This window comes from Babylonia areolata, chromosome 35 (assembly GCF_041734735.1).
Source record: "Babylonia areolata isolate BAREFJ2019XMU chromosome 35, ASM4173473v1, whole genome shotgun sequence".
Classification (NCBI taxonomy): domain Eukaryota; kingdom Metazoa; phylum Mollusca; class Gastropoda; order Neogastropoda; family Buccinidae; genus Babylonia; species Babylonia areolata.
The window spans coordinates 8,463,799-8,471,298 of NC_134910.1; positions in this window are offsets into that span (position 1 = coordinate 8,463,799).

Consider the following 7,500-nt stretch of genomic DNA (forward strand, 5'->3'; position numbering starts at 1 on the left):
ATTGCTGAAGCCAGGCAGCCTGCGCCGCGACACGCATTCATTATTCATGAGCTGCCTTTGCCCTGCCCAAACTAAAGGAAAGCGTCAGTCGAACGCAGTCTCCTGAGTGATTTTATAATTTGGATTACACCTTTTTTCCCTTTTCTGTTTGCTTCATCCCACGCAGATGTCAAACTCAATTTTGTTGTGAATAACATTCCTAAATATTTATATGTATTGGTTACTTTTATTTCCCTATCACCACAGCACCATTTTTCACGAGTCGAAAGATGACCTCCATTGCGGAAAACTATAATATTGGTCTTATCGAGATTCACTGTTTGTTGTAGTCTGTCTGTTTCTTGCTTAAGGGCATTTAATTGATTTTGTAACCCTATGGGTGTGTCAGACAAGAGAACAACATCATCAGCAAATAGCATTAAGAGCAAATCTGTTGCGCCAGGTATCATTTGTATTCCATGTCTCCCCTTCTTTGATAACTCCACTGCCAATTCACCGATGAAAAAGGAAAACAGCTGTGAGCTTAGCATACAACCTTGTTTAACCCCTCTTGGACACTGAAAAAAGTCTGAATAAATACCTTTGTCACGAACACATACAAGTACAGAATCGTAGATGCTTTTAACAGCCATGTAAAACTCCCGAGAGAGAGAGACAGAGACAGAGACTTAAGAGAGAGAGATAGAGCACAATACAACGGTCTGCTCGGGCAACATGAAGCGTTTGTATATATATATGAATTATATATATGATTATGTACATATAGATAGATTTAGATTTACATACTGATAGATCTATATGAAATTATGTATGTATTCATGTATGTATGTATAGACAGATGTTAGAAGAGAGACAGAGCTGAATATGTGTTTTATGTTTTGATTTTTGTTGTTGTTGTTGTTGAAGAAATGGTGATGTAAACCAGAAAGTGTGAAGAAAAAGTAGCGTTACGAAAACGCAGTTCAATAATTTATAACTGTCTCTCTCATGTGCAACATTGTGCTGGGGGGGTGGGGGGTTGGGGGGGGGGAGTTGGTGGTGGGGGGAGCTGCTTTATTTTCTTTTTATATTATCTACATTCAAGCAGATGCAAACGTGCTAAAAACCAAGCAAAAATGAATCGGTTTTCATTGTATACAGCGAATCTTACTACACGTGGGAAATTCCAGGCATAACTTAACTTTCGCTTTACTGCAGCTGAACCGTCAGAACCGACCAGTTTCCTTCAGGAGGGGAAGGAGAGGGTGATTTACCCCCACCCTTCCGCACTGCGTGTGTGCCCCAAAACGGCTTCAGCACTGTTATAGACAGTAAGAAGGGGCCTGCCGCGAGTGGTTTATCTCTCTTTTCTAATCTCCGGTTTGTTGTATGAGCGATGTCGATCAGCAGCGCCTGTTGGCCAGTGCCGGCTTACGGTGAAGGACGTGACGTTTCTGTGTCCACGGCAGGCGATGATGCCGACCCAAAGAACAAAGAAAATTCTCAATAACGCAAAGATAGTTAACTGAGATCGTTCATACAACCCAGTCCAGGATTTTTACCCACCCCTACCCCCCTCCCGCCCCCCAACCCCCCACAAGACCGTGAGTGGTGGTCTGGGTGCCAGCCGGGTTTCTTGTTGTTTTGCTTTTGGCGGATGAGATGATAAACCGATGTCCCAAAAATGTGGCGCTGCACTGAGGCGACGGGGTCTCGGCCTCCTGAGATCAGCCCCAGAGAAATCTACTGTGACAAAAAGTAAACCAGTACAAAACAATGAAACATCTCCGTCTGCGCCACATTATATTGAATTGTTAAACACGGAGAAATTGAATGCGTGGATGATTAGAAGAAGAATTTCAATACTTTGTTTCCATTTTTTATTTTGTGGGTCAGTAAACCACCTATGATTTGATAACTGTCAGATCTGGATACATATTGAGATGATGACATGATTACTACTACTATTATTATTTTAATTGAGCCGGAGTTATGATTTTAACATTCGCTGAGTTGGTTTTCATTTGCAGAGACCTCCGATATCAAAGACTGTCGCCCCTTTTGTTCGAGTGAATGTTCTGAGAATAACCGGCAAAAAGATAAAGAAACAACTTATGGGAGAGGTGCAGAAAAAAGTCACTGACTGCAGCACATCTTCTGAACGTGACGTGTACAAAACTGAAAGAACTTTGCTTTGCCTCCCCCCGCCCCCACCCGTTTACATGTTGTAGATTGTTCAAAAATATGACGGGCGCAATAGCCGAGTGGTTAAAGCGTTGGACTGTCAATCTGAGGGTCCCGGGTTCGAATCACGCTGACGGCGCCTGGTGGATAAAGGGTGGAGATTTTTACCATCTCCCAGGTCAACATATGTGCAGACCTGCTAGTGCCTGAACCCCCTTCGTGTGTATATGCAAGCAGAAGATCAAATACGCACGTTAAAGATCCTGTAATCCATGTCAGCGTTCGGTGGGTTATGGAAACAAGAACATACCCAGCATGCACCCCCCCGAAAACGGAGTATGGCTGCCTACATGGCGGGGTAAAAACGGTTATACACGTAAAAGCCCACTCGTGGGCATACGAGTGAACGCAGAAGAAGAAGTTAAAAAACATGATAGTAACAGAATTAAAAACCCCCCAGAGAGTAACAGAATTAAAAAAAAAAAATAAAAAAATCGAAGGGAGTATTAAATAGAGTGGCTAATGGTTATACAACAAGGGAGGTAACAGTTAATATTTTCTTCAACTTTGATCGATCTCTTTGTTGTTCAGCTTCTTTATGGAAGGGAGGGAATTAGGCGCCCCTATTTTGGGACTGCATGCTCTCTCTGTCATTTCTCTCTGGTCATTCGGATGTGGTTAAAAACTGTTCAACGGACGCTCCCATGCACCTTATCAGCTTGTAAAGACCCGTATTTTAGTATTCTAAAATTTGAGACCCCATTTAAACGAAAAAATTTCATGCATTTTGCAATGCAGGCATGATTATGAAATTTAAATGACACTGTTGCGTACTATAATCAACCCTTCTACTCAAGACGAAGGCACAGTACGAGGCGAAGTGACTCATGTCCTGACTCAAAAATTACCGACATGCACTTTTGTCGACTGACTCAATTGTTATCGCTTGTTGGCAGTGTTGTCGTTTTCTTTAAATAGTGTAGTGTGGAATTAGATTGCATGGCTTCTTGGGCTTCTTAGTGCTGAATGGCAGTGTGCACAAAGACTGACTGATTCCAGCTTCAAGGTGTTTTTTTTTTTTTTTTTTTTTTTTTTTCCCCGGTGATGGGGAGGGGGTATTATTCTTTGCGACGACAGAGAAACTCTACTGCAAAGCCGGGTAGGTTGACTTAAGTGGAAAAAAAAACTAAACAACAACAACAACAACAACAACACACACACACACACACACACACACACACACACACACACACAGAGTTTGTAACCCTGTTTGGAGGGCTCGAAAGTCTGTGTCCCTGTTGTTCGTACATTCATTATAAAATTATTTCGACAGTGAATATAATCTGGTTCTTATGGTTAGAGGTAAACCTTTGTTGCATTATTTCTTTTCCTCATCTTATATGTTTCAGGTGAATAATGTAGGCTCACTGGTTTAGAAAATGCTGGCCAGCTGATGATGAGATTAATCTTGATTTCATTCGAACCTCTTTTATGCGGAGATGCTTATAGTGAGAGAATTAAGTGTGTTGGTTAGGGGAAGCATGGGTCTTCAGTTTATCCGATTTATTTTCTCTTTTGACTCACTTGTGTAAACAAAGTGAGTCTATGTTTTAACCCGGTGTTCGGTTGTGTGTGTGTGTGTGTGTGTGTGTGTGTGTGTGTGTCTGTGTCTGTGTGTCCGTGGTAAACTTTAACATTGACATTTTCTCTGCACATACTTTGTCAGTTGACACCAAATTAGGCATAAAAATAGGAAAAATTCAGTTCTTTCCAGTCATCTTGTTTAAAACAATATTTCACCTCTGGGATGGGCACAAAAAAATTAAAAAAATGAAGCCCAATTATATGCAAACTGCATTTACTGTTATATTTATATTTTTTGTATTCTCTAAACTTGGCACTTTGATCTGATATTCTGACTCAACAACAAGAGCAGTCATTATTATCATTTTTTTGTTCAAACAGGAACTTCTTTTGCTAACCATGGAAGTTTTATTTATTTTGCAAACGTTTTGGTGCAGATAGTAAAAAATGGAAATTACTCTGTGTAATTAATGCTAGGGGACTTAATTTGCTTTAAACTGATCTTTCTCATCTTAAACATTACATTTGAAATTATACTCAATGCATAAAAAGCTTGGATTAACAAAAAAAAATGTATCACAAGTGAGTCTTGAAGGCCTTGCCTCTCTTGTATTTTATTTTCTAATCGCAGTGTCCTGATTCATAAACCTTGTCTTCGTCTGCTGTCTTGGGTTGACAGGTGGTTGTGTTTCTAATCATATAAATTATTTGTCAGTGAAACATTATATGGATCAAGCGGGTTAGTTGCGAGGAATGTGACACGTTTTGCCCTTTGCCCGAGGCAAAGCTCTCCGCCTCGGAGTTTGGAGATGATTATAAAAAATTGATTCGACTTCGTTTATTCTTATTTGATCAAGACCGGTCGACGTCACTCACTCAACATATGACGTTTTCATGTAACCTGGGAAAGGAGGTCAAGGTCAGTAAGGATGGTTCTTCCGTGGTGTGTTGTTTACTTGTAAACCATTTGGTATTCAACATGGCTGCTTTTATTTTATTTTATTTTATTTTATTTTTTACTTCTTTCATTTAAAAAAAAAAAAAAATGCAGACCAGGATTTCCACTTCTCTGCGCGTGGCTAGTTAGCAGAGTTAGCACAGTCGATGAGCATGTTGTCATGTTGGATTGTGCAACCACCCTGCTCTTGTGTAAATTGCGTGTACGTGAGTTGAATTTTGTACATTGTCGCAGTGCAGCGTGAATTCACTTTACTCAGTGTCCTCTTTGTCCGTCAAGAGTTGTTGTCCGTGCTTTCTCCACACTTCTTTTCCGCAGTCGGCATCAGTTGCCGGGGCCTGTGATCAGTGTCAGTGTGCGGGGGTTCACACAGAGGTCGGGCATATGATGCTGGAAAAGAAAAGAAAAGAAAAAAAAGAAAAAAAGAAAAGAAAAGAAAAAATCGTATGCAGCAGATGCGGTGCAGGGAATATAATATTATTATGGATCTGTTCGCACTCATGGCGGCGCTGACACCTTAATTATTTGTGCAGAAACTGACATCGAAAGTGTTTTCTGCTGTAAAATATCTTGTCAGTCTGTCTGTCTGTCTGTCTGTCCGGCTGTATGTACTCTTTTTCAGACATCTTTTGCCTCTTTTCTGCTGTCCACACACACACGTGCGCACGTACAAACACACACACACATACACACATACACACTGTCTGTCTGTCTGTCTCTTTCTACTATTAATATTCATGAAAAAACAACAACAAAAAACATACGTGTATTTAAGAAAATTACTCGTGAATAGCTCATGAAGAGACTTAAAGTCATTGTAATTCATAGAAATCCACTACCTGTATTGTTTATGGTGTTATTAATAGTTATAAGATATGCCTCTCTCCTTCTCCCATATTACCCACATGTTCTTTCACTGATGAATCTCATACTTATGTGTACTTTACTGCTCTATTGTTCTTTCATTTTCTTTGATATGTGTTGTAATTTCACTTTGTAACTTTTGACCCCCACCCCCCCACTCCCCCCACCCCCTCTCTCTCCTCTTATCAGTCTGTCCGTCCGTCCGTCCGTCCGTCTGTCTGTCTGTCTCACTCCCATTTCATCTTTTCTTCTTTACTCTCTCCCCTCTCGCCCCCCCTCCCCACCCCCACCCCCACCCCCTCCCCTGCCCCCTTCTCTTCAGTTTCCTCTCTTCTGATATGAATTTTCTCTACTTGTGTTTGTGCGTTTCTTTTTTTTTCTTTTTTGATTGATTTATTTAATTTTGTACCCCGGGGCTGGGTGGAAAAAAAAAAAAAGCATTCTTGTCATTATGCTTATCTCAATACCCTGGAAAAATAAAAGTTCGTTCGTTCGTTCGTTCGTTCTCTCTCTCTCTCTCTCTCTCTCTCTCTCTCTCTCTCTCTCTCTCTCTCTCTGTCTGTCTCCCCTTCTTTTAAAACTAAGAAATTCGATCTCAGTCGATTTTTCAAACTGATGAAACCGTCACTAGCTCTTTATTGGTTGAATATCCCAGTTGAGAACTCAAAATTTCTTCTACTTCTCCTTCTTCTTCTTCTTCTTCTCTGTGATGGAGTAAGCCCATCACATTAGCGGGAAACGATCCACATGAAGGTACAGAGCTACGGAGGATCGAAGTGGGACATGCATGCCCTCAACCCCCTCCCCCCCCCCCCCCCCAGGCCTCCACCCCCACCCCCTTCCCGCATCCCCTGTATTTTTTTTTTTTTTTAATCTTCATGTTTACTTTCATTCGGGATTGATTTTCAAGTACAGGCTACATGTATGTTGGAGGGGGGGGGGGGGGGGGGTGGGGGTGGCGGGGATATTTTGTACGCCTGTTGTATGGACGCCAGTGATTTATTATTATAAACCCAGTTCTGAGTTTCGCGGAAAAATATATTACATAGGCAGGCACAAACTGGTCAGGCACGGTGGCGGCCATCTTGTTTGTATTTTGAGCGCCATTGGGTGGGCGTGTTTTGTTGTTGTTGTTGTTGTTGTTGTTGTTTTGTTTGTTTGTTTTAACTAAGGGGAGGGTGGAGGGAGGGCGAGGGGGTGGGGGTGCGGGGGTGGGAGGAGCGGTGTTGCTCTCGATTCCGACTCCCCACCCCCTTAGTAAAAAAATCGCGAGTGTGAATGTGTGTGCGTGCGTGTGTGTGTGTGTGTGTGTGTGTGTGTGTTTGCGTGTGTATGCGTGCGTGTGCTTGTGTGTGCGTGCGTGTGCTTGTGTGTGTGTGTGTGTGTGTGTGTGTGTGTGTGTGTGTGTGTGCGTGTGTCGCTGGCGTAGTCTCGATCTGTCCGTCTGTGACTTGTCTGTCTCTGCGTGTCTCTTTTCTTTTTCTGACTCTCTAGCTGTCGCTGTCTGTCTGTCTGTCAGATATGTCTGTCTGTCTCTCCCCCTCCCCCGCCCCCCTAGCCCGCACCCCCCACGTCTCTCTCTCTCTTACTTTTTTCACGTACACACACACATGCATGCAAGTCATCCATCTTAACTTGTCCCTCCTCTTACTGTTTTCTCTTCCTCTCTTTCCTCACCTCTGACCTTTCTCTTTCCTCACTTCTGACCTTCCTCACCTCTGACCTTTCACTTTCCTCACCTCTGACCTTTCTCTTTCCTCACTTCTGACCTTCCTCACCACTGACCTTTCACTTTCCTCACCTCTGACCTTCATCACCTATAACCTTTCTCTTTCCTCACCTATGACCTTTCTCTTTCCTCACCTATGACCTTTCTCTTTCCTCACCTCTTTCTCTCTTTCTTCACTTCTGACCTTTCACATTCCTCACGT